The sequence below is a fragment of the Mesoplodon bidens genome (genome assembly GCF_964165515.1).
Source record: "Mesoplodon bidens genome assembly, chromosome: 12".
In the NCBI taxonomy this organism is placed as follows: Eukaryota; Metazoa; Chordata; class Mammalia; order Artiodactyla; family Ziphiidae; genus Mesoplodon; species Mesoplodon bidens.
Genome location: NC_138168.1, coordinates 72,232,922 through 72,260,070, shown reverse-complemented (window position 1 = coordinate 72,260,070; position 27,149 = coordinate 72,232,922). Strand labels below are relative to the sequence as shown.

At 38.4% G+C, this 27,149-nt stretch overlaps 1 protein-coding gene across 17 annotated transcripts in view; it reads left to right on the top strand.

The window, feature by feature from the left end:
• HIVEP2 (HIVEP zinc finger 2) overlaps positions 1 to 27,149 on the top strand; it is a 196,041-nt gene that overhangs the window by 131,911 nt on the left and 36,981 nt on the right. The window lies entirely within an intron of this gene.

Below are 27,149 nucleotides of genomic sequence, written 5' to 3'. Positions count from 1 at the left end.
TTTCTGTGCATTTACAGTTGCTATTTCCTCTGCCTCTAATGCCATTTCCAATTTCTCCGTTAGGTGAATTTCCACAGATACTTTGAGAGGTAAAGGTTGCCTCTGTTGTGAAGTTTATCTTACTCCCTCTTCCCGTCTTCTGTCACCCCAGCACAGTTAGTCACCTTCTCACTTCTCTTCCTGAAGTGCTTTCTCCATACTCCACCACACATATGGTATAAAATTGTTTTTTCACCTATCTGACCCTAGACCATAAGCTCTTTGAAGGTTGTGTCTTATGCATCATTATATTTCCAGTGACCAGCATGACCTGCTAGGGATTCTGTAAAGTAATAAAGGAAAGGTTGTGAAGAGAAGCTGAATATATATTCTATTGTAAAACGTCTGGATTGATGATGAGGCATCCAGATTTAAATGTCTTGTGGTTTATAACTCATTGCATTTAAACGGTTTAACAATATACTATTTATTACTACACTAAAGGGGCAAATTTAAGAAAAATTAATTAAATATGTGTGTTATCCATGTATCTAGGGTAATAAAACCTTGAGTGTGAATATTTTCAGAATTCAGAAGATTCAACAACAAAAACTAGGAGAGGTAGATGAACCAAAAGATGGTTCAGTTAGAAAGTAGATCAGAAAAATAAAGAACCATTAATCTTTTAAGTGAAATAAACTCTCCTAACAATTTTGATTGCATTAATATAAGATGATTGTCTACAATCATAAAAAAATAATAACCTGCCCATGGATTTTTATTATTGCCAAATATACTAATATATATGTACTTGGTAAAGTCAAACTAGCTAATTAAAACTGTAAAATTATTTATAAGTTTTGTTAGTCCTTATTTAAGGTTCTATAGCAATGACAGGTCTTATAAACAGTGTGTATAACCATCAATAAAAAGATTGTAAGGTGAGACAAGTCCATAATGTCATATACTTTTATTAATAGAAAATATGAGTACTTTCTTTTCACAGTGTTAAATGGTTTTGTCTCAGCCTCAGGACAACTGCCCTCATTTAACTTTCAGACACACTTTTGGAACTGTGGACTTTGAGTAGGGCCAAGTACTTTGTCTCTCTGTTTCATTTTGGATAGTCTCTATTACTGTGTCTTCAAGTTCACTATCCTTTTCTTCTGCAATGTCTGATCTGCCATCCAGTGTATTTTTCCTCTCAGATTTTGAGATTGTCCTCTCTAGAAGTTGAGTTGGGGCCTTTTTAAAAAATATCTTCCGTATTGCTTCCACTTACATATTCATTCTTTACTCTAGTTTCTTGCACATAGGGAATACAGTTAAAATAACTTCTAAGGGCCTTTTCTACTAATTCTGTCATCTGTGTCATTTGATCCATTCATTTTTCTCCTATTTATGGGTCAGATTTTTCTGCTTCTTTGCAGACTTGGTCATTTTTGATTGAATGCTAGAATTTTACCTGTTGGGTACCAAAGACTTTTGTGTTCCTCAAATATCTTTGAGTTTTGTTATTGGACATAGTTAAGATACTCAAAAATAGTTTGATTTTTTTCAGATCTTGCTTTTAAGCTTTGTTAGGTAGAGCCAGGGCAGCATTTAGCCTAGGTTTAATTTTTTCCTCCTACTAAAGCAAGACCCTTCTTAGTACTCTGACAACTTGTAAATTATGAGGCTCTCCACTCTGGCTGTTGGAAACAGGCACTGTTCTTGGCCCCTTTGAGTACTGGGCAGTGTTCCCTCTAATAGTTTCAGTGTTTTTTCTCCTGACTGTGGGTAGTTTCCTCATATGCATATGCTGGTCAATATTCACCTGATACTGACACCAAGGGGGGAAAGTGGGGGGTGGGGGGTGGGGGGATGAGTTGGAAGATTGGGATCGACATGTATACACTACTATGTATAAAATAGGTAACTACTAAGAACCTGCTGTATAAAAAATAAATTAAATTAAATTAAAAAAAATTCACCTGAGTACTTTATCTACAGATCTTCCAAGTTCTCTCAGTCCAGTGCTGTCCTTATCATGCCCTGTGACCCCTAAACACCATAGGTTCCCTGAACTTCAACCTAGGGAGATCACTGGTCTCTTCCTGAGTTTCCCTTCCTGACCATGTGAAAACCTTCTCCAGGTAGTAATCTGGGGCAATTTCAGGGCTCACTTCACTTGTTTGCTTTCTCTCAAGGATCTCTGTCCTTTGTTGCCAGTTGTCCAGTATCTTAAAAGTTATTTTCATATATTTATTGTCTGTCTTTATAGTGCTTTACAAGCTGGAGAATAAATCTGGTTCCTGCTACTCCATGTCGACCTGAGGCTGAGTCAAGGCCTATTTTAGTATTTATTTACTCACTTATGTAATATTCATTAGCCCGAAGAATTCAAGATGCTGTTAGATAATGGCTAAAGGATTTAACTTAATGTGCACACCTAACATAGGGAGTTAGGTGTGTGAAATCTGTGTTGAGAGAATGTGTTCGGAGGTGTTTTCATAGCACGATGCAAAAGTATTGTTGGCTGTTCCTTTCGAAACGTTTTATCCATTTTAAAATAAACTAAAAAGTTATGTGATTTAAATCCAGTTGTGAATTTGTGAGATTTCAAAATAATGGCTCTTTCTTCTCCTTATTCCCAATCTGATATTCTTAAAAGCAGCCACATTGTGTGGCGGGGGAGGAAGGGAAAGAGACTTGTGACAGGCATGAAATTTTAGCCATTGCACAAAATGATAGGGTTTAGAAGATGTAAATAGCGTGGTTTGGACAAATCCACCTACTTACTCCTATTTGTAAGAAGCCAGGTTTTTAAAATTGACCTTAAGTGATCATTTTGCTTTCACTAACCTCTCTGCATCTACAATGGAAGAAGAGTTTAGATGTGCTGCATTTTTCATGATTTGACTTATAATGCTTCTGAGGTCACTGTGGTGGAATGCTGTCAGATTCCCCCCCCCTCTCTCACACACACACACACACACACACACACACACACACACACACGAAAATAGAGACATCTTCCAGAGAATTTCCTGATGTACTGTTCTTTGAATGTGATGACATTTGTTTACACTGGAAGCTAGACACTGGATTCTTTTCTTTGGAGACTGTTTCAGAAACACATTTTCCACATTGGTTTTTCTCAATATGGCATGCATATGAACAACTTACATATTTAATGTTTGGGAGACTGATGAAGAATTCCTGATATAAAGTGCCGTTATCAATCTACTTTAAATATTTAATGTTGGGAAAACATCCTCTTTCCTCTCCACTGATTTTTGTTTTAATTCTTCTTGGCAAACCATAACATAGGAATCAGATTAAAGGCAGACTTTATAACCTTACCTCTCGGGCCTCCCTGGTGGCGCAGTGGTTGAGAGTCCGCCTGCCGATGCAGGGGATACGGGTTCGTGCCCCGGTCTGGGAGGATCCCATATGCCGCGGAGCGGCTGGGCCCGTGAGCCATGGCCGCTGGGCCTGCGCATCCGGAGCCTGTGCTCCGCAACGGGAGAGGCCACAACAGTGAGAGGCCCGCATACCACACACCAAAAATAAAAAAATAAAAAAAAAAAAAAAAAAAAAAAATAATAATAATAATAATAACCTTACCTCTCGTGCCATGTTTTGCATGTTTTTCTGTCAACTCAATACAGCCCCTATAGATTCTATTATATTTTCTTTGCCAGTTGAATCAAGATTGTTACTGGAAACATGGCAAATGGCTTGTAGCCCCAAAGATATGGACTATGTCTGTGTGGGGTTTCTAGAAAGCGATTTATATATATTCATTGAAAAAAATATATATCAACATTTACTTTTACCTGTCCTTTTAATGTAGTACTTATAACTGCTGTCATCCTTGAGTACATCCAATTGCCAGGAACTCTGTTAGGTGCATTATTTACATGAACTCTAGTCCTCACGACAGCCTGCAAGGTAGGTACTATTATCCCCTTGGGAGACATGAAGAAATTGGCTCAGAAATGTGAGTTGTGCAAGATCGCAGCCCTAGTAAGAAGCAGAACTGATGTCAGACTAAAGTTCTACTACCCTAAGAGATTAAGCAACATATCCCAGGCTTGTTAACAGTGATGAGTATACTCAGTAGGTAAAATGTTAACTAAATACTTCTAAAATAAAATATTACTAAGAAACTTTTATTGAGTGCCAAGTGTGTGCCAGATCCTGCTCTGGGGATGATGGATTATAGAAATGAACAAAGCCTACTCTTCTGCCCCGAGGAGAGACACAGGGATTGTCAAATACATCTTAAATTTAAGATAATTATAGCTGTCCAGAAGAAAAAATTAACAATATAATAAGTAAAACCATATTAATATTGATTTTTAATTAATTAATAATTTCTGAAACTTTAATTGTTGCTGGGGAAACAATTTGTGAGGGGAGCATATATTAGAATTGGGATGCTTTTTATTAGACCATTGATATGATATGTTACTCTCATTATAACATTGTTCTTATGGAAAAATAAGATTTGGTTTACATCATTTCAACTTACAGGGACTTCCCAGGACTGCATCCAACCCCAACTTGTCATCCTACCTGTCTTTGGATGAAATACATGTCTGCTTGTCTTCCTTTTAGCTGGCCCCTCAGCCCAGCCTCATGAGAACTCTGCCAACAAGATATCTTGATCTGGATGCAATGGTTGACCTCAATGCAAATGAAGTATGGAGTGTACTCAGGGCATGCAAACTGAGTTTCATATTTGCTTAAATCAAACATGAAAGCAACATTGGCCTCAGCTGACCTTTCTAGCCTTCCCATTCTCAATCCTCTATACAAAACTACAAAGTACTAGCCAAGTTGACTTCTCTTTGCCCACCTACTGTTTCCCATCCCTAGGCTATTGGTTCATTGTCCCACCTCCCCGGGTTACCTTCCCTTGTAATCTCTGCCTTTAAAATCCTTCTAACTCTTCAAGGTCTGTGTCCAATGTCACTGTTCTTCATTTAGCCATTCATGATTATTCCAGCCATAAATACATTTTTACCTCCCATGGATTATTCTTGTGCTATTTGTCACAGACTAAGAGCTGGGGCATTGCATTGGGATGCACCTAATTCCAGTGCCAGCTCTGTATTTACAACCTGTGTGACCCTGGACAAGTTACTTAACCACTGTAGCCCTCATCTATAAAATGGGAGTCACGCCACCTACCTCTGAGAATTGTTTTGTGATTAAATGTGATAATGTATGCAAAAAGCTTAGCATAGGGTTATCTGTCACGTGGTGTATCTTCGGAACATGTTAGCAGATTTTGCATCTCTCCTCTCAGAATAAGTTCTGAGGTCAAGTGTTTTGTCTTATTTTTCTTCGTGAATTCCTCTCCAAAGCCTACCTTTAAAATGGCCTGTCATAGTGCTTGAATACAGCAAATATTCTGTAAATATTTCTTTGAGAAGGAACTAAATGTGATTTTTAAATTGTAGAATCCACACCCCAAGGAGGGCTTTATGAAGAAAGTGACCTTAGGTTCTGGTTTGCCAAGGAAAGTCCCAGTATTAAGTATTAATAGTGCTCCCTTTTGCTCTGATGTTTTGGATAATACATCTTATGGGCACCCTATTTATGGAATATTTGCAGTTTTGAAATGTCCGTGGTACTTTTCCAACTATATCGTTATTTATTTTTCATGTAGATATTTTGTCTCTTAAAGGAGATTGTAAGCTACTTGAGGACACAAACCATTTCATATCTCACTTCTCCAAAATGTACTGAGCGCATTGGGAGTTCTGACAGTGCAGGGGAACCAGGGCAAATCTACAAAGCAGTGACCCAATTCATGCTTCGGTTGTATTGGTATTGACCATGATCTAAATGCTGCTTTTTAAATGAATGCGTAAGTAATGTTTAGATGTGTTAGGCTAAATGTAAGTGGAGAATGGTCATTCTAACCCGTGATAGGAGGACTGTCAACAAGACAGAATTTGTCGAGGGCAGGGATCATATGCATTTGTTTCCCCACTAGAGACCTAGCACCAGGCACAGCACCTAAAGCATGATTATGTGCTCAATAAACATTTGTTGAATGAACGAACGATGAGGATCTTGGTGTCCCACATATTGGTGTTTCATGAGTCTCTCCCAGATTCCATTTGGGTTCTTTGCAGGTGGCAGAATATAATATATGTAGAGTCTGAAGAGCTCTGGTATACCTAAACATGAGCTCAGAAAGCTTATGAGAGGATAAAGCTAGGTCAGGAGACACCTAGCCTTCTCAGACCTTCTCTGGAAACTGTTTTCATGTAGAGGTTTTTTTTTTTTTTTTTTTTTTTTTCTGAATAAGCCCCTTTTCTAGAAGAAAAGTGGAAGATTTATTTTTGAAAAACTCTGCCTGCTTGATAAGAGAGCAAATGAAGGTCAAATGAAGGCAGGGCCCCTCTGCCCCTCTGCTCCTCTCTTCTAACAAAAGAAAGAGCAAGTTCCATAGTGTACAAGGTTCCTGTATTACGTGGAGGGGGATCTGGCTTCTTCCCATTGTATTCTCTGAAGCTTGTTGGAATCTGAGAGAATGTGGAGGAGTTGGAGGGCTCCTTGGAAAGGAATGTTGGCATTAGTTGCTTCCCTTTCCCTCCTGGGGAGCACAGGCTGTGCCCTCTATGTGAGGGCAGCCAGGAGAAGTGGCCCAGGGTCACGGGCCATGTTTGCCTTGCTCCCTTGGTTCTTTGTTTCCCTGAAGATGCCTGTTTGCCCATGGCAACCCATGTAATTACCCTTCTGCTTACAGTTACTTTGTCTACATTTTGCGTATAGTTCATCTTGCAGGGTAGATACCTCACAATCTAGCATTACACAAAGTGACATTCTATTAGTGCGATGTTAAAGGATTCTGTTGAGTATGTGTTTCTTGTTTTTGTTGTTTGTTTATCTTCGGGGCATGGGCTGAAACTTTGGTGGTCATACCCTATGGAGTCAAACATAAAGGACTGATATTTCTCCATTCATCTTTTTTAAGTCTATTCAAAATAATAATCTAGCACTTTTCCAGTGGTGATTCATTCAGCCTTTCTCCAAGCTGAGGTGAAATGGCCTTCTATAAAGGCACATGTCCTTATTAGGGTACCCTATTTTCTTAAAAGAATGTCAGCTTTGTCCTTCTCCCATTGGCCATCTGTCTTAATTATCTCGGGCTGCTATAACAGAAATACCATAGGCTAGTATAAACAGCACACATTTATTTCTCATAGTTCTGGAGGCTGGAAGTCCAAGATCAGGGTGCCAGTGTTGTCAAGTTCTTGGTGAAGGCCATCTTCCTGGCTTACAGATGGCCATCTTCTCATTGTATCCTCACATGACGGGGAGAGAGGGGATGCAGACGCCCTTGTATCTCTCCTTCTAAGGGCATTAATCCCAGCATGAGAGCTACACCCCCATGACCCAGTTAGCTTCCAAAGACTCCACCTCCTAACGCCATCCCATTGGGGGTTAGGATTTCAACGTATGGATTCTGGGGGGACACGCACAGTCCATTCAAGTGAAATTCACCTGAAATTCACGTTCATTCTTCAGCTGGCTGTTGGACACTACATTCCCTCTTACCTTCACCGTGACACTCCATTTATTTTCATTACCTGCCTGGCCCCAAAGTGACTAGAATTGTGAACCCTGATATTCTAAACTTTATCCTGGTGTCAGGCTAGAACAGGAGAGAATGAACCTATTGTTGTACATACCTTCACAACAAAACTCCAACCTTTGTGGGACAGTCGATCTGGTTCAATACTGATGCAATTTTTTCTAATAGTGAACGAGGCTGGCCAAGTGTAGTATTTATTTGTAATTATTCCCAATTCCTTTGAGCTCCTTCCCACGAAGGTGTGGTTGTTGAAGCTGTGAGCAAATTCTTCCAATTATAATTTATACATTTGGGTAAAAGTAAACTGGTATTGTGCTTCCATGAACAGTTAATGTTTGAACCAGAGCTGCTGTACTGTATCATTGTCAACTTGCTTGCAAGCTTCATAAAATAATTAAAGGATATTATGAAAACAGGTGAAAATAGCTTTTGATATTCATGCTTAAGAGCTCCTTCAGCGGGCCTCCCTGGTGGCGCAGTGGTTGAGAGTCCGCCTGCGGATGCAGGGGATACGGGTTCGTGCCCCGGTCTGGGAGGATCCCATATGCCGCGGAGCGGCTGGGCCCGTGAGCCATGGCCACTGGGCCTGCGCGTCCGGAGCCTGTGCTCCGCAACGGGAGAGGCCACGACAGTGAGAGGCCCGCATACCGCAAAAAGAAAAAAAAAAAAAAAAAGAGCTCCTTCAGCTTAGAAGTTGAAACGCTTGCCAGTTCAACAAAGGTTTATGTGGAAATGAGAGAATTTGGTTCCTTTCCCAGTACTTCTAGCCTCCCTTGCCTGAGGACTCAGGTGCATGAAGGGGCAACATTCCCACACACAGGTCATGCAGAAGAGAGGTTTCTACTCTGTGACTTGGGCACATGTACTTGGCCTTGACTGTAGAAAAAGAAGAAGCACTTCATTGTTTTCCCTCCTCCTTTTGCTCCACTTCCTGATATTTGCTGCACACGTGTGAGGTGAAAATAACTACTGAGTCTACTTTCAGTGCAGAAGGCTATCTTCTCTTTGTGTTCTGAGTCAGTTTTACTTGTGTGTGTGTGTATATGTAGTTGTTTTTGCCTCAGGGTTGGTTACAGCTGTGTAAGATAGACAGCAGTTGTTTCCTAGTTAATCCTAACTCTTTGTGCCCACATAGTGTAGGTGAAGTCTTTTTTTACCCTCTTCTTCAACTAATTATATGCCTTGCCTATGCAACTGTAATTATTTCACCAGCATCAGTGAAACCTATGTCATTTCTCTTTTAAAATATAGTCAGAAAAATAGCAGAAATAAACCTATTTTGAGAGCTTGTGTGGTGAAGCAAATTCCACTAACGTAAAGAGATCCTCTGGATTGGCATTACCCACACAGCCTGTCATCACCTGAAACTTCCCAGGGATGATGAAATGCTGGCATATACAGCTAGTTTCCTATTGGAGCTTAAACTTGATAGATTTCTTTTAGCAAAAATTAAATGCACTAGCAATTTTGACTTGATCAAATGTAGACTTAAAAAGTACTTTACATTCTACAAAGTTTTCTATTATGCCTTTCAAAGACCATGCATTCATTCTTGCTGTTTTTAGTGACTTTACTTAAAGCACAATATTTTAAATGTCTTTTTCATCTGTGTGTTTGGTCAACTTTTAAACTCAATTGATTTTAAAACTAATTAGATATTAAAACATCAACATCAGAATTTTATGATGTGAAGTCTAGCTTAGCTATGGAAACATGACAGGACTTTTCCTCTCAGTTTTATAAAAATGTAAAATTCTGAAGTAAATTGCACAGCAAGTAGATTCTGTCATGTTCTATCTTTTCTTAATGTATCACTACCAATACATTTTCTCTGTTTATGATTCTCCCTCTCTGTAATATTCCCTTATTATGGGGTGATTCTTCTTTTTAGGAACTTTGGGCTTTGCTTATGATTCTTTTCTTCTTTCTCTACGTAATATAGTTTTTTATCCTTAATACTGGGTTTGGGTAGCAAACCACTAGCATTAGGAAAAGAAAGGCAAGCAGTGAATTACATCTAAATACTATATTTTAGATACAGTAGATTTTTCCCCTTCATTACTACATGGCCAAGACTTGGGTGTACCATTCATACATGAGGAAGCATCCCTGAAGTTTCTGGTATGAGCGTGGCAGAGAGAGGCTGGCTCTTCACCAAGCCTCTGTCTTGTTCTTCCGGGACTCACAGTTAGACTGCATTTTCCAGCCCCTCCTGCAGTTAGATGAGCCATATGGCTGAGTTCTGGTGAATGGAATGAAGTAGGAAGTGCTGGGTGCCACATCCATGCCTGACTCATAAACCCTCCCATGGGTGACCCTCCATGTTTTCCCTCCTTTGCCAGCTTGAGGCAGATAATCATGGTGGCCTTGCAATCTTTGTTTCAGATGATGCGCTGTTAGATTGAAGGAGCTTAGGTTCTTGAATTGAGGGGAACCACCCATCTGTCAGGACACTCGTTTTAGACAGCTACTGTGAACGAGTTGTTATGTGTTTTGGATGTTGTTTGGTACAGCACCCTGGAGTACATTAACAAATACAGATAGAATTCCTGCCTCCAAGGACCCCCCACCCTAGTCTGAGACATACATACATCAAAACTATGGCACAGGGTGATGAACCGTTAGTAGATGTCTATTCTATGGGGTCACAGAAGAGGATCTGGGGTACCTTCAGGGAGGCAGGACATATTCAGACTTAAAGATGAATGGGGTTAAACAAGACATGTCCCTAAATCCATGAAAGATCAAAATCCTTTTAGAAATTGAGTCATGACACAAAAGGCCTGAGATGGGGACATCTATAAAACTGTGACTGAAAAGGGCCATAGAGTTAATATTCATATCTTCTGATGATTTTCATTTTATTATTATTTTCAAATGTATAGATTCATTTAGTTCTTAAAATAACTAACGCATGTAGCAGGGAAGGAATTATAGTGTCCATTTTATAGGTGGGAAAACCAAGGCCCACTGATTTGAAGTGATTTATCTGAGGATACATAAACAGGAGAGCTGAATTCGTGTGCTGAGAGGCACCATGGCTGAGTGGAAATATTTAGGGTACTGGAGTAAAAGAGAATTAGCTTAAAATTCTGTGCCTGGTCTGTACTATCAGTGTGTTCTTTGGCTTTATCTAACATTCTCAGCTGTAAAAGTATTAAGTTTCAGTATTATCATGAAAATTCAGTGAATTTGGGTATTGTGAAGTGTACTGGTACTTGCTTTAATCTAGCATCCTTTTCCTGTTGTTATAAGACCTCTTACCTACAGCTGTGCCTCTCTGTCCCTCTTGTTCCTGCTTTTTTGATACTGGCCACTGCTTAACCTCATTCATACTCAGTAAGGCCTGGGGAAGACCCTCTCTTTTCAGATCTGCGGAGCATCAGAACAGGGTGGCAGGACAGGCTGGGCTGCTGGATGAGCCATCCTGGCCCCTCTTCCCCGAGCAGACTCTAAGTGCGCAGTGTTCTCCATGCCATGCACTGAGGGGGCTCGGTCTGTTCAAAATGTAGGGGTTTCTACACAATGATCATTATGTAACCAGTCTTTGTCAAGCAAAGCCAGCATTTACCCATTAACACCAAGAAGCAGCAAAGGATAAAATGATGATGCCTCCAAAGCTATTGTCTGGTACCATTTGGATTGACTGTCGTTAGCAGGGAGAAACACTCCATATTAAACAAGGATTTTTCCAGTTTCAGCAAAGAGGACCAGTTCTTTTAATTATTTCCATGGATGTTAATACCTTCTATGCATTTTCAGGGATTCCTCCTCCTAAATCTTCCCAATTCTCCCTTTTTCTTCTGCTTGTCATCCCTCAAGATAGTAAAAGGAAGCCATTTCTAAAATTTTATCTTCTGGTTTTACATTTTAATCTCTTTCAACAACTTGAAATCTTTCTCATCAACTAGATATTCTAAGTAGAAAATATGTTCTTTTATAAATTTTCATGCATAAATTTACTCTTGATGATCGCCATGCATTTCTTTTTCCTAAGCATATTGGGCGTATATAAAAATGAAGGCCAGATACTTTGAAACTTGAGGCGATTCACTTGGAATGGAAGCAAATTCTCATAAAGAAGCATAAATCAAATGAAGATGCCATCTGGCAGTTCGAGCCCTACCTTATTAAACTTGAATTCTGCACTTTGCACAGAGGTGCTTAATAAGCGTTAACAGTGACTAATATCATATCATGGATGTTAATTGAATGTTGATAAGTATCTAAAAATTGCAGCGATAGAGCCACATTGCAGTAGCTGAGGGCAGTGATGCTCTCTCTCCCTCAGCTTAATGCCTCAGTGATTTGTGAGCTCTGAGACAGTTTTTTCACACCAGTCAAATGCAGACATTTTCAGGGTTTTTTGCTGCCACCCAGCTGTACTGCAACCCAGGCACTAAGTCTGAAGTTAAGGGAAAATACGTGCTGCTTAATCTAATTTCTGGGGGAGTTCTTGGGCAGCAATAAGGTTTTAAACATATAGGGGAGGGGGTGGGGTGTGGAATAGACTAGCAGTTTGACCTGCATTTGAAGAGAATCCGTTGTTCATTGGTGTTAAGTGATCTGTGGATTTTCAAGTACAAGGTGAGTCAGGTGAATTCCAAACTAATCAGTGGTGCTGGGTCACTGTCAGGGGTGTTCCACCTCTTGCCAGCCTGCACAGGTGCTGTTTGCTCCCACTAACTGGATCTTAGCCCAGAGATTTCTCTGCTTTCTGTTGTGACTAGTTTGTTCCTCCACCACCTAGAACTTTCATTACAGTTTCAGGTTGCATGATAGAAGTTAGCTGACAAAACTGCTGTTGGGAACTTTAATAATTTGGGGGGGTGGGGAATTGCTTTTAGCATGTGCTAATTTTCCAAATAACTTGTCGACTTTGAAGCCAACTATGAATGACCAGAAATTCACTAATTTTTAGTCACTATTCTATAGGAGCAGAGGAAACAATAAATAGCAATATGAACATCCAGTTTTTCCAAGAAAAGATGATCCCTGATTCTCTCTCCCTCCCCCTTCTCTTAACATTTTAACCTCTCGAGGAGGGATGGCTCTCCTGAAGTTGACAAGATACATATTCACATTTGCTTTTCAGGGATACTTAGATGTCCCTCGTGGGCTGCACTGGGGGGCCTGAATGGCTTTCCTGCTGACAAGCCAAGAAACGAGCTACATTTGATGGCTAGCCATTCTGCCATATGTATATATATATAAAAAACAGAAATTCTTACAACATTGATACTCTACCTAACAAGTTTTACTTTACACAATACAGTGTTTTAAAGTTTGCCTTTTGAATATTTTCATGCTTTAAGTTATACCTGCACTGAGACAATATATTCACACGTGGTTGGACACAGGCAAAATTAAATAACCATTTTCAAAGAATTTGATACATTTGTTATTCATATAGCTCAAATAGTAAAAGTCAAATACATACTTTTGTAAATATAATGTTGGCCTATATCTACAGCTGCTGGAAATTTAACTCTGATAGTATATCAATAAGAATGACAGTACTTTATGGGTATTTTTAAGTGCCGGGTATTGTCCTGAGTGATTTACGTGTGGTATCTTATCTAACACTCAACAACCTTCTCGCATAAGAACTATCATTAACCCCATTTTATAATGAAGAAGCAGATGTTAGTAGCATTAGTAATTTAACCAAGGTCTCACAGCTGGTGGGTATGTTAGAATTGAGACCCAGTTCTCTTCCAGAGTCCATGGACTTCATCATCCTGACACAATCTTCATGGGGTCACCTGTGACCCTGAGCAGTCAGGAGCAGAATACTTTTTATTTTGAGAGAGTGAGGCAGAAAATTGCAACCCAGGTGAAAGACTGTACACCTTTCCTTGGCGTCAGGCCTTCTTCAAGTTCATGGGGGTAGATCTAGGAAGTGGGAAACACCAGCCCAGGTGTTTTAATCATAGTATTTGTATAATGATGCCTTTGATAGCAAAGAACAGAGAACCTGACCCAAACTCTCTACAACAAAAATGGAAACATTATTGGCTCATGATCCTCGACAGTCCAGGGGTAGTGCACTTTCAGGCTAGGCTTGATCCAGAGACTTGTGAAGCCTTCAGGATCTGGTTTCTTCTGCTGGGATTTTTTGACTGTGTCTCCTCTGTGTATCAGATTTGTCATTAGGCTTGCTCCCCTCATGGTAGTAGCAATGACAGACGAGATTCCTGACTTCCTCTCTTCACCACACAAATCAAAGGAAGAGACAATTTCTTGTGGCTTTTCAGGATGAAAATCTTTTATGTTTGACAGGTACTACCTGCTATTACCTAGAAGCTCAATTCATATTACTTATAATACTCTTCTTGACATAATATCACCACATTAGAAACAAGGGGAAGGATTTATTTATTTATTTATTTTGTTTTTGGCCGCGTTGGGTCTTCGTTGCTGTGCGCGGGCTTTCTTTAGTTGCCGCGAGCAGGGGCTACTCTTCGATGTGGTGTGTGGGCTTCTCATTGCAGTGGCTTCTCTTGCTGTGGAGCACGGGCTCTAGGCACGCGGGCTTCAGTAGTTGCAGCATGCGGGCTCAGTAGTTGTGGCTCACGGGCTCTAGAGCGCAGGCTCAGTAGTTGTGGCGCACGGGCCTAGTTGCTCCGCGGCATGTGGGATCTTCCTGGACCAGGGATCAAACCCATGTCCCCTGCATTGGCAGGTGGATTCTTAACCACTGTGCCACCAGGGAAGTCCAGGGAAGGATTTTTGAGGCACATATGTGTACATGGTATTTGGGCATACCAAACACATATGTACACAACGGGAAAACTGCTATTCCGGAAAAATAGCCCTTTATTTACAATTTCAGATGACATCGTCTCCATTCCCTGTCTAAATGATTTGTGCCAATTTTTGCTTAAAGTCCTAATTGCTGTTTCCTTGAAGAAAGTATGTCAAATGTATTGCTTTTGATGAGTTACAAGTGTTTTCTTTGTTCCATGTAGAAAAGGGTTGTGAAACAATTTATAACTAAATATTTCAGTTCGATGTTTGGATTCACTTGTGTAGGTCAAGTTTAATTAATGCCTAATGAAGATAAAAATACCAATTTCCCATCCAGAACTTCAAAGTATAACTATTTTACACTCTACCCTTATTTTGTATCTCATGGAAATTAAGTCACATAGCAATATAGTCACTTGAAATTTTCTCTGAGATGTTTTTGTCGGAGAAAATAAGCTAACAAGAATATGAAAACCCTCCATTTATAGTAAACCCTTGGTGAGGAGGTACTATTTATAAATATTTTCCATATGATGTGCTTGTAGTGTTTGGTTCTGAGTACTATGTCCGTATTATTTCTTTTCTCTTGCTTTCTTTCTTATGAGTAAGGAGTTCCACTCTCTGTGCCCCTTTCTCCATGAGGAGAAAAGAAAGGAAGATGTATTTTTTGAAACACGTCATGGTAGCAGGGAATAAAATAAGGTTTTCCACAGGCTTATTTATTGCACTGTTTCTGCCCTCTTGTTCACTCATCTTCAGGTTCTGAAAAATTGATTTTATTGTTAACAGATCTGAAGAGAAGGGACCATAATAGTCAAAAGGGCCATTGTCCAAATGTAGAAAAACATTAAGGGTGAATACGCCATGTGTCTGCAAACGCAGAGCCCTGTCCTTTTTATGGACTACATATCACTAAGCAGATGTGAATATTTAAGGGTTTTCAAGGGTATCAGTGATTCCCTACAATTAAAAACACTAGTGATCCTAGTGTTTTTTTCGTGTCCCCTCTCATTTACTAAACTAAAGGTTGATGCTTACTGTAGACTATGCCAGGCACAGCTGAAATAATGCCGTTTTTAGCTTCTGGGGTGAAGATGTTGCATGGCCTGCTCTGAGACGAGCCGTAAACCTCCTTTCACTGACGCATCTTCCCACCGCAGCCCAGCAGGACTCACGTTGTCTACAGCCTTTCCAGCCTTTGCAGGTCCTTGTCAATGGAATCTCACTGTTGGGTGGATGCTAAAGTCACTTCTCATTCATACATAAAATGAATATAAGTTTGTTGTTGGTAGATGTGTACAGAAGGTTTTGGCTGACCTTGCTTAACCATGGAGTAGTCACATTATTATGTAGAAAGCTTTCTGACAGGTTACTGTGTGTTGATAGAACTTGGTCAGGGCCATCAGGGAAGTAGGAAGTATTAGTTAAGTCTCAGGCCTTTTAATTTCTTCTGTTTTTGTTTCTTTACCAACAAAACTGATTTGCCCATGAGTATCAACAACAATAATATCTACTATTTGGTGACTTAAAATTTTCATGTCACTGACTTTCATGTCCTCTCAATTTTTGACTCACCAACTGAGTGGTAGAAAAATGGGGCTGACACCTTTATTATTCCCATTTTGTATATGAGGGAACTTAAGTTCAGAGAAGGTAAGGGAGCCACACCCAAGGTCAGTCCATGGCGGAGGGGATCTTAAACCTATGTCTCCTGCCCACGAATCCCATACATGCTTTCTTAAAACTGGTTTATAGGATCTTCTGTGGTCCACGGAAGTAGCCTTGGGCTAGGAGGCAGGAGGCCAGGTCTCTACTCACTGATTTGACTGTGTAATCTTTGAGAGATTTCTTTGAGAATTGCTTAACTTTCTAAGCCTCAATTTCCGCATGCTCTTCTCACAATATAAGGAAATTATGAGGATGAAATGATAACCTGTGAAAAATAAAATAATGTACATACTCAAGACATTATTAAAACATTTTCTTCTCTATATTGCTAGTTATCAATTAAAAGAAATATTATAATCTACTTGTACACCCATGTTAAAACCAGAGAGCAGATGCTGCAGTAAAATTAGTTCTGGCACCTAGTCCAAGGCCTTTAATGAAATCAGAGCAAGCCTGATAAATTAGACAATATGATAAAATAATTAATTTTGTAATCTTCTTTGTGTTTTTATTTGCTTAATTGTTTTTGCTTATTTTTCTCTACTTTTGTTTGTTTTGATGAGAATCTGTGATAATGGAGAATTCTTAATAAAATTTCTAAACAAGTTATTTTCCCTTCAGTGATATATCAGGGAGAATGAAAGTGAGATTCCAAATAACATCAGTATATGTGGAGTCAATGAATAATGTGTGAACTAAGACCATTTGTAGGCCTGCAGGTTTTGGCAAATGGCTTTAAAGCTGAAATCAAAACATATTTTTCAAATTTATTATAATTTTTTTCAGGCTGAATTATTGCTGGTTGCATTATTTAAATTGTGTTCCTCAATCGTTTATATAAATGTGAAGAATATAGAAATCAAGCTAATATGCCCATATTGGATACTGGTCAGTGTTGACTGAAACCCAAAATTATGAATCCAAACACACATTCTCCAGCATTTAGATTTATTTGAAAACAAAGAGCAAATTAAATCACATATGGTTGGCTAATCAAATCCTCACTGAAAATGGCTTTTATATTCTAACTCATTGTTTAAAATTTTAGTAACATTTATGATAGAAGATGCTTTTACCTTTAAAGTAGAGGTTGATTTGAGACTTGAAATGCTTACTGATCAAATGGATTCTAAACTTGTTAAAGTACATGTGTCCAAATCTGATTTTATACCCTATGGATGTTCAACAAATAAAAAACATTCATCCAACCCTTTCAATACTCTGCACAGGATCTGCGTGTAGGATCTGCCAGTGTAAGTTATCTGTGTCCAAGAATATGTCAGATGCATTTACCACGTCTGCTGCTGAGCCTTGACAGTAGCTGGAAATTTGACCATGTCTCAAAGATAATATAATTTGACCATATTATTTCCATATTATTCATATGCGATTTCTTAGAGAAGGAAAAGTAATTAATGTTTTTCTTGAGTTGTGTTATATGTACCTTTTCTGTTGTATTTATGAAATCCTTTCTCTTCTTGGAATCAATACAGTTGAAGGCTGAAGGAAGGAAAAATACTTGGGGAGTTTCCACATTACTTTTTATATACCTGGAACCAATTAGTTTTCACAGTTGTGCTGCCCAAACACTATTGAAATATACAAATAGATTCAATTTTGGAAACAGTTCCCGGCTACGTTTATTATGTCTTTGTAATATTCTTCATTATTCAGGTGTGTATGTGTATAAATTAGTAAGTGTGAGCATGAGACAATAGAAAAGAAAGGTATGACTAGTATCTGAAGCTAGAAATGATGTTAATGATCAGAATACATGCCAACAAGGCCTAGATACTTCCTAGAGAAAGGCCCCAAATTTAGATGTTTGCTTTCTAGCAGCCAACTTAAAAAGTGACACTAAATAGGCTTAAAATGTAGTGTCTATAAAGTCAGTTTTCAGCAAGAATAAAATTCTTCTTAATACTGATACCAGATAAATTTCTCTCATCTGTCTTCACTTTAAATAGACAATTAAAACTTGTAAATTGCACAGCTCCTTTTTAATTGCTAAATAAACTGGAATAGACACCTTGCCTTGTCCACAGTAGCAAGCAATGCATATTTTCATTACCACTGAATTGGAAACCAAAACGTGGCATAGAATCATCATCAATTTCCTTTGATAAATTATTGATTAAAACACTGAAATAAATCATCTCAATCACTAACAATACCATAAAAATGAATATTCAGGCCATCAATAAATATTTCCTTAATGTTAATAGAATGAAGCACAGCATGACCATTGCAATGTTCTGCTTTAGGTAGTAATATAGAATGATGAGATACGATATCTGTAGTTATTGTATTCTCTTCCTCACAGGATTCCCCCTTAAGCTTACTATCTTTTAAAAATTAATTTATTGAGTACCTACTGTGACAGACATCCAGTTACAACAACCCTGATTGGGAGGAATTATTGTTTTCATTTTCTGAGAGAAGAAAGAAGGATCAAAAAGGTTAAATAAATTGTCCAAGATTACACAGCTACAAGATATTAGAACTAGCACAGGGGTAGGAATTTCCTGAATCAAAATGCAGTATTCTTCTCATTGCACATTTTCTTCCTCATCACAGCAACTTTATGTACTTTTGTAAAACTGTGTTAAATTATTGTATTAGTCTGCTCAGTCTGACATGACAAAATACGACCGACTGGATGGCTTAAACAACAAATTCATTTCTCACATTCTGTAGGCTTGAAGTCCAAGATCAAGGTGTCAGCAAGGTAGGTTTCATTCTGAAACCTTTTCTTGGCTTGTAGATGGCCACCATCTCACTGTGCATTCACACATGACCTCTTCCTTGTGTGTATGCAGAGAGAAAAACTGAGAGAGAGCTTTCTGATGTCTCTTCTTATAAAGACACTTTAGTGTGGGAGGATATAAGCCCACTCTTATATGACCTCATTTAATCTTAACTACTTCCTTGAAAGCCCCATCTTCAACTGTAGCCACACTGGGGACTAGGGCATCAGCACGTGAATTTGGGGGAGACATAAACATTCAGTCTCTAACAATCATCAATTAATGAGAAAATTTCATTAAGGAAGTGCAACCAGGCATCCCTTCCTCCTTCCTGTGCTCCTTGTGCGTGATGACCTCAACCTAGACTCAGGGTCTTAACTTAGTACCAAAGCAGCTTGACTGAGTCATGGTCATCCAGTGCAGTTGCCTCACATTCTAGGTTGGCTCTACACCCTGGTACCATTTGGAATTGGAGTGACCAAGGGCCCGGCAAAGTCTCTGAGAGCAGTTATAACCCATAATAATAACAACGATAATATTTGCACAATTGCCATGTGCCAGACACTCTACTGATTGCTTTGGGTTCATTGAATTCAGTGGGTCTCATTGAATTCTCACAATTAAATGAGGTTGATAGGTGATATTTGATATTATTACTTCCCTTTGTGCTAAGATTTTCATGGTCACATATCTAGTAGATGCTTAATTCATGATTTATTTGAACCTAGACAGTCTGATTGCAGTGCCTTAAATACTACCCCATTCTGCCCTTCTAGTTAGCGAGTAGACCAGCATCTTGATAGTCAGTGAGGTAAATGTATGCTAAGACCACAAAAGTAAAAATATTCATGATCAACGCCAAGTGATGACTTTTTATATCATGAGGGCCATAGATGTCAACATTGCCTTACTCGTCTTGACCACCATTCAGGGCAGAGACAAAAGTTTGTGGCTATGTTGCCTCCATGCTTCAAGTTCTAATCCAGGAACAATCTTTTCCGCTGGTTTTCAGTGACCTTCACATTTACATATTTGACATAAGTATGCATAGGATCAGCTCAGACCTCACAGGTCTTTAGCAGTCAAGATGACCACTCCAATCAGTAAGGAGACAGGAAAGAAAGAGTGAGAAATTGGAGAGAACAAGTTAAATTAATATTTTATTGTTTACCTCTTGGGTAAAGAGATTTAAGCCTAACCCTTAATTACTTACTTTAGTTACTGTGTTGAGATGAGATTCTTAACAAAAGGTAGAGTGATTGGATGTTTAAACTTATATTTGGTAAAAATATTTTATATATATATACATTTAACTTTTTTCCTACCTAAACGTCTAAATAACCAATAACCTCTCTGCACCTTTCAACATTTGCAAAAAATTTCTCTTTGTGTTTGGTAGCTGAAAAAGTGCCAGAAATTCTAAAACTAACCCTTTTTGAGGTTTTGGGATGCTCAACTTTCATGAAGTCCACTTAGGTCAGTCACTTAGTCCTGAGGGGTTTCCGTGTCCTCAATTGTTGCACATGGTGGTGGACTTACCAAGATCCCATCTGTGTTCGATGTCCGAGGGTTTATGAAGCTCTTTTTCAGTCGTTAAGCAAGAAGAATGTTTTCTCAGATGCTGGGCACACACACGTGGCATATTCACACTCATTCATTATTTCATTCATTTATTCATATTTATTTATTCATCCATCCACTCAACTGACAAATATCTATTGACTTCTTACTCTGCCAGCCAGTGTCCTATATCCTGTGGGACATTCAAATGACTTTTTAAACCTTCAGTATATTTCATATGTGGTTGAATATATGTAGTTAATTCAATAAGGTAAGGAATCTGTATCCAGATATTAACTAACAGTTTGATCTTTTAAACTCTACAACATTTCTACAATCAGTATAGATAAGTTTTCATGTTTATAGTAGAAGATCTCCACAGCTGTTCTTTTAAAGAAACAGTAAAAAAAAAAAAAAAAAAGAGTATATAAAGTTTTTAAAATTGTTTTAAATCTACTATTCATAGATAGTGGCTTATATAGTTCATCATCTTCAGAGTTTTATGGAAAAACAAAAGATAAATTTATATATTTTATTGTATTATTTGATATAATTATGTTATTTAGATATATTTATCAACTTAGATAAGTTTTACGTATATTCTGGTGCAAAATATTCTCTTAAATAGCCTAATAAGAAATAGTATTCTTCCTAAGACTGTTAAATGCATTAAGTACTTGGGGAAAATAGCTGTTTAGACTCATCAGGCCCTTCAGCAAGCTCTAGCTCCCTCACACCCATCAGATGACCAGCCTTCTACTTTTCTGAGCAGATTAAAAACATCTTAAGGAGAATTCTCAGTTTCTTTTCTCTCTATCTAAAAGGTCATCTTGCTTCATTATTCCTTCCTCTCCTCCAATCTAAAACAGAAGTTTTCATTCTTTCTTCTGAAACTGATCCTTTAATTTATGCCTTTGAGTTTCCTTTTCTTTCCTACTTTTCCAAGAGTTTATTCCCTAATGATCTTATCACTTGTATCTTTCCCCCCTTAGCTTCAAGCCTTCTTTACCTTTTTTTTTAAATAAATTTATTTATTTTTATTTTTGGCTGCGTTGGGTCTTTGTTGCTGTGCGTGGGCTTTCCCTAGTTGCGGCGAGCAGGGGCTACTGTTTGCTGTCGTGCACAGACTGCTCACTGTGGTGGCTTCTCTTGTTGCAGAGCACGGGCTCTAGAGCGCAGGTTCAGTAGTTGTGGCACACGGGCTTAGTTGCTCCGTGGCATGTGGGATCTTCCCGGACCAGGGCTTGAACCCGTGTGCCCTGCATTGGCAGGTGGATTCTTAACAACTGTGCCACCAGGGAAACCCCAAGTCTTCTTTATCTTAAAACAAACTTCGTCTCAATCTTGTTTCTTTTTCAGGTAACACATTTGTAGTTTGCCCAAGAAGGGATGGAAAGAGATGAGATATGTGTGAACTTTCTAAAATGTCTGATTATGGCAGTCTCTGATGGCAATCACTGTCTAACAAACGAAGTTCCCTTACCATCTGTCACCACCTTTCCTTCTCAGCCCTCACTCCCATTACCTCAATATGCCAAATGTTCTAGTCACACCGGCTATTTCTTCAGCATCCCCTGCTCTTCTCTGTTGCACAGTGATATGTTCATATTAAATGCCTTTCCTCTGCATCTCTACTTACCAAATCCTAGCATTCTTTTAAGACCTAAGAGAGTGTAGCATGCCCAGTCTCTTGTTTCCGTACTCCCATAATATCATTTTATGCCTCTGTAGCTTGCTTTTTTTTTTTTTTTTTGCTGTACGCGGACCTCTCACTGTTGTGGCCTCTCCCGTTGCGGAGCACAGGCTTCGGACACGCAGGCTCAGCGGCCATGGCTCACGGGCCCAGCCGCTCTGCGGCACGTGGGATCTTCCCAGACCTGGGCACAAACCCGTGTCCCCTGCATCGGCAGGTGGACTCTCAACCACTGCGCCACCAGGGAAGCCCACCTCTGTAGCTTTTACAACTTGTTGTTTATATGGTTTTCTCACACACTAGACAGGAAGCTCTTTGAAAAAAGGATTCTTGTCTTATTTATCTTTGAATTCCACACGTGTACATTATTTTGAGTTCATACTTGGTGTCGTTGAAATTGATATAAATTATTAGATGGATAACTGAGACAATAATATCTAGATTCAAACTCAGTAATATGAAATTTGATTTCCAATAATATTTTATTTCATTACATTAGTATATATAAGCTTTGGAAAAAATATCATTTGACTGAGTGAATGAGCCAGTAGATGAAGTTCTGGAACTGTCTGACAGAGTTTGCCTATTAGGATATTATAAACACCTGCTTGAAACTTAAGCATTTTTCTAGCCTTAAACTTTGTAGGTGATGACATACTCCAAGATGAGGCTGAAAATATAAATGCCATCCAGAGTTTGTCAAAGTGCCAGGGAAGTACCTGAATAACCACATAGCAGAGGTGATTATAAAGCTTTTCTGGTTACTTCATTTGGATGAAGCATGGCTTCCATTTGAACCACTTACCTCTGTTGAGTCCTACCTGGTTGTTCAAACCCTTCTTGAGCATGTGCTTTCTTAAACTCTGTTAATAACTGATATTCAGATTATTTGTTGTTTTCTAACTTTATGTCCATTTCTAAACTCTTGAGGTTTGGTACCCTGTCATTTATTTATTTTGTTGCCTCACCAATCCTTGGACAGTGTATAATCAAGATTTGAGGTTGAGGCTTCCCTGGTGGCACAGTGGTTAAGAGTCCGCCTGCCGATGCAGGGGACGTGGGTTCGTGCCCCGGTCTGGGAAGATCTCACGTGCCACGGAGCAGCTGGGCCCGTGAGCCATGGCCGCTGAGCCTGCACGTCCGGAGCCTGTGCTCCGCAACGGGAGAGGCCACAACAGTGAGAGGCCCGCGTACCGAAAAAAAAAAAAAGATTTGAGGTTGTATACCTCTACACTGGCGCATGAGTCAATTTCCCCATTCCCTGTAAAGCTTTTCAAGAGAAGAGACAGAATTGATTATTTCAGCAGCTCAGTTACTAACAGTGGATAGGGCCCATCTGATTAGGTTATATGAAATGACATAGGCCTTGCCTTGATTTCTTTTCGAAGGATCTTTATTGTATTGTGGACCTAGGGGAGGGAGACTGAAAACAATTTTTTTCATTACATCTGAGAATCAATTGTAGCATAAAATATTGGGATGCAATTCAAGTTTTCAGCTGTGCTTTCATTACTTTTGGTATTATTTCCATTGATGTGGGAGGCTCTTCCCTAAGAGATGGATTTTCCTTCAGGCAAGGTCAGCCTGTTTTATGCATACTCAAGAATATAATGCATATTTTACCATTTGATTTCTTCATTCTCTTTGTTTACATACTCCAGAGTTAACCTTGGCTTTTCTTTATGCTAATCTTGGCAGTCCAGGAGTAAAAGGAGAATTGGAGAAAGAGTTATGAACTTATTTAACTGTACTGAAATAGTAACCAACTAGTAACCATAACTGCTATAAAAGATAAAACTGGAGAGAACAATACCTTGGAGTTCTGACTTTGTTATGTCATATTTCTCATTAGAGTATAGTAGTCAAATAGTTCTCCTTTGGCTTTATCCTCCAAATATCAAGTTAAAGAATAAATATTTAAGATAGCTTGGCAAGAAGGAGTTATTTACCTGCCATAATGTTATTAAGAGATAGAATAGAGGGAATTGAAAGGAAGGGAAAGAAAAATAAAAGTGAGAATATAAAATAAAATGTATCACACATGAGAAAACAAAAAAAATTTTTTTTAATTATACAAAACGTCTAATTGGCCCCGTTCTTTTGCAAAAGCAAGTCAGCAAACACCATCCTGCAAGAGAAGTAGTACCTGTGGAGATGGGGTACCATATGTCTATAGGCCTTGTTGGTGAAATTTTGATTTTATGAACCGAAGGGCTTACCTCCATTGACTGTCAATGAAAGAGCTGTCCTTGCTTTGGGAATAAAAATTGATAAACAGTTTAATGAAACATTGGTTTTTAGCTACTGTTATTTTCTGTTCATTTGAGTGATTAGCTTTAAGGTATGGATGATAAATGTCTTTGCTCATTCTAAGTTCAATTTTATTTATTCTTCATTTTTTTATTCCTTTATTCATTCAGTCAGTTTCTGCAATGGGGCCAGATTAATACACTTTAAATAAGATAGTAATATGGATAATGGAAAATAGTTGACTTCAAATGTTGAAGACCTAAGCTATAGCCCAGACTCGTTCATAACCACCTCTGAGTCCTTAAGCAAGTATTTTAACTTATCTGGTTCTCAGCTTTTTTTTCCCTCTTATCTTGGCTGATAGATTCAATGATTTCTAAAATCTTTCACAATACTAAATACTCCCTATATGATTTAGAATAAGCTCAACAAGTAATTGTGATAGAAGTGGATAGTTATATATTTGCTCTTAAAAAAAGTTAGTCTGATGTCAGATATGTGGTCAGGAAAAAAAAATCTCAGTTACAACCCTGATCTTAGAAAACTTGACATGTGTTTAAGAATACACGTTGGGGAGAAGTTTGCATTGCCAGTACCAGACAATCACAGTCCAGATGCAGAGTATGGAGCAGAGAACACTATACGATCCTGAATCATCAAAGAAAGATTAAATTATGTTCAGGAGACTATAATTAACTCAAGGAGAAGGCTAATGTACTTTGGAAAATAATCACTAGCAGATGCTAAAACAAAAATTATTTCTCTGTGGTCTTTACCTAACCATAAGGTTGTATTAACTAGAACATTCACCTTATTCCTAAGCTTCCCCATGAACCAAGCTTTCACCACACTAAAATAAAGTATATGCAACTCAGGAATGATAGTCTTATGTTTTTATTTCATCTGATAATGTATTTATCTCTAAATCTAACACTGAGAACTTTTGTATATTAGCATACATAGTTTTCTTTAAAGACTTACTCAGTATCACTGCCTCTCTAAAGCCTTTTCTACTTCTTTTGGTAGGGTTGGCCACTTCCTTGTTTGTGCTCCCCCTGTACTGTGTTTGTATTTTTCTCAAAGCACCTAAAACACTTTGTTGCGCTTATTTGTTCACAAGTGTTTCCCTTCTAGGCTCTGAGCTCTTAAATGTAGAGCTTGCCTTTTCCATTTTTGTATTTTGTAAACTTAGCTCATTTTCTGACAAATATGGACATTCTATAAGTTTCTAAAAGTATCATAAAATAGTCAGAAACCCTAGTTAAGGAGGCTTAAGTTACAATCACTAATTCGCATGTACCTACTTTTTTGTGCTTTTAGTAGTTCTAATTTACACAGTGCTTTTATTTTGTATCTTTTCTGTGCTCCAGCACTGAGGACCTGCTGAGAAGTGGCAGTAGACCAAAGGTAGCTCTAAGATCATTTTTACGGCAGTTTCCAGAACCGGAACCCTAAACAAAATGGCAGAGTAGGCGAATTTTGACTCAGTTTGCCCCGTCCTCCTCTTGTGAAAACTCCTTTTTCCCAGACACACTTCTGACTTTTCAAAGCCTTCTGCTTAGTTGTCCCAGCAATGAACTGCCCCATGCTCCCAGATTAACACTCTTTCCCATTCCTACTTGTATCTCTTTAACCCTTTTTCATCTTCTTTACATTCCGAACTCAATCCCAACATTTACCTTCATATCATAAATGTTTCTTAAGATCTGAGCTTATAATCAAATCATCATACTGATCAGGGTTTATGTGTGTGTGTGTTGTGTATGTGTGTGTGTATGTGTTTGTGTGTATCTTCCCAGCCTATAACTGCCTTCTCTACCACCTCCTAAGTGCCTCTTACCTTGCCCCTCCAGATACTCCAGGTGGAACAGTGACCCCATTTAGAGTCTTTTTTGTAGCAGGGAAAAGTTGCTTCTTTTGGTACACTTTTGGTACACTTTGATAAAGTGTATCATGAGCGTGCATTTATCTTTCAGTACTCTCCTCCCAACTTTACCTAGTACTTTTGAATCCCTTCTACTCCCTTCTATAAAAGAAGTATCTCTTCTCTAGTATATGAAGAGTGGTGTTCATTCTTTTAAATGTTCCTTTTAACTAAGAAATATAAAGATCATATCTTGTTTCCAGGTCCTATTTGCCACTTTTTCCATAGAGTTGATGCACATAATTATTACTTTTAATTGTGACAACTCTCATCTAAAGTGTAACTGGTATATCTTATTGGCTTTTCTACTGAAATTATGATCTAGTTTGTATGTGTTTAACCTCAGAAAAAGGAGTGATGAGAGGCACTTATATTTGCACGAGAAGTTTGCCAATAAAGCCTTAACCGTAGTAAACCATTAAACCATAACTTGTCTTAAAATAATTTGGAAGAATAGAGAAATGAAATAATAAAGAATCTTACCAACAATGGATATTTTTTTAAAAATCTGTCTCTGCCTATCTATCTATCTATCTATCTACCTACTTATCTAATCATAGCTCAACATGACCTTTGCTTAGCTTAGTAATAATAACCTGTAAGCATCCAAGAATAAATATCTAATGCCAAGGATTTTTTTTCTAAAAATGGAAAGGCTGAGAAACAATAATGCTTAAACTTTCCAAGCGTTTGTTACAAATAGTAGATGGAGGATTGGAAAATATTTTAAAGGCACTCTCCTATAAACCTGCAGACAACAGAAAAATCAGTCTTTACTTTGTTAGTAAAGTGAAGGATAATTTTCACCTCATATTTAGGAATGAATTTTAAATGACTTGGGGATATTTAACAAGATCTGTTAACACAGTTTTCTGAAAACTTGTTAATTTTATTGAATATTAAGGTTTCATTGCATAGTGATTTCTTATGACTCTAAAAACCTAAAAGTAAAGCTTAAAGAAATGAAAAGTCTCTCTT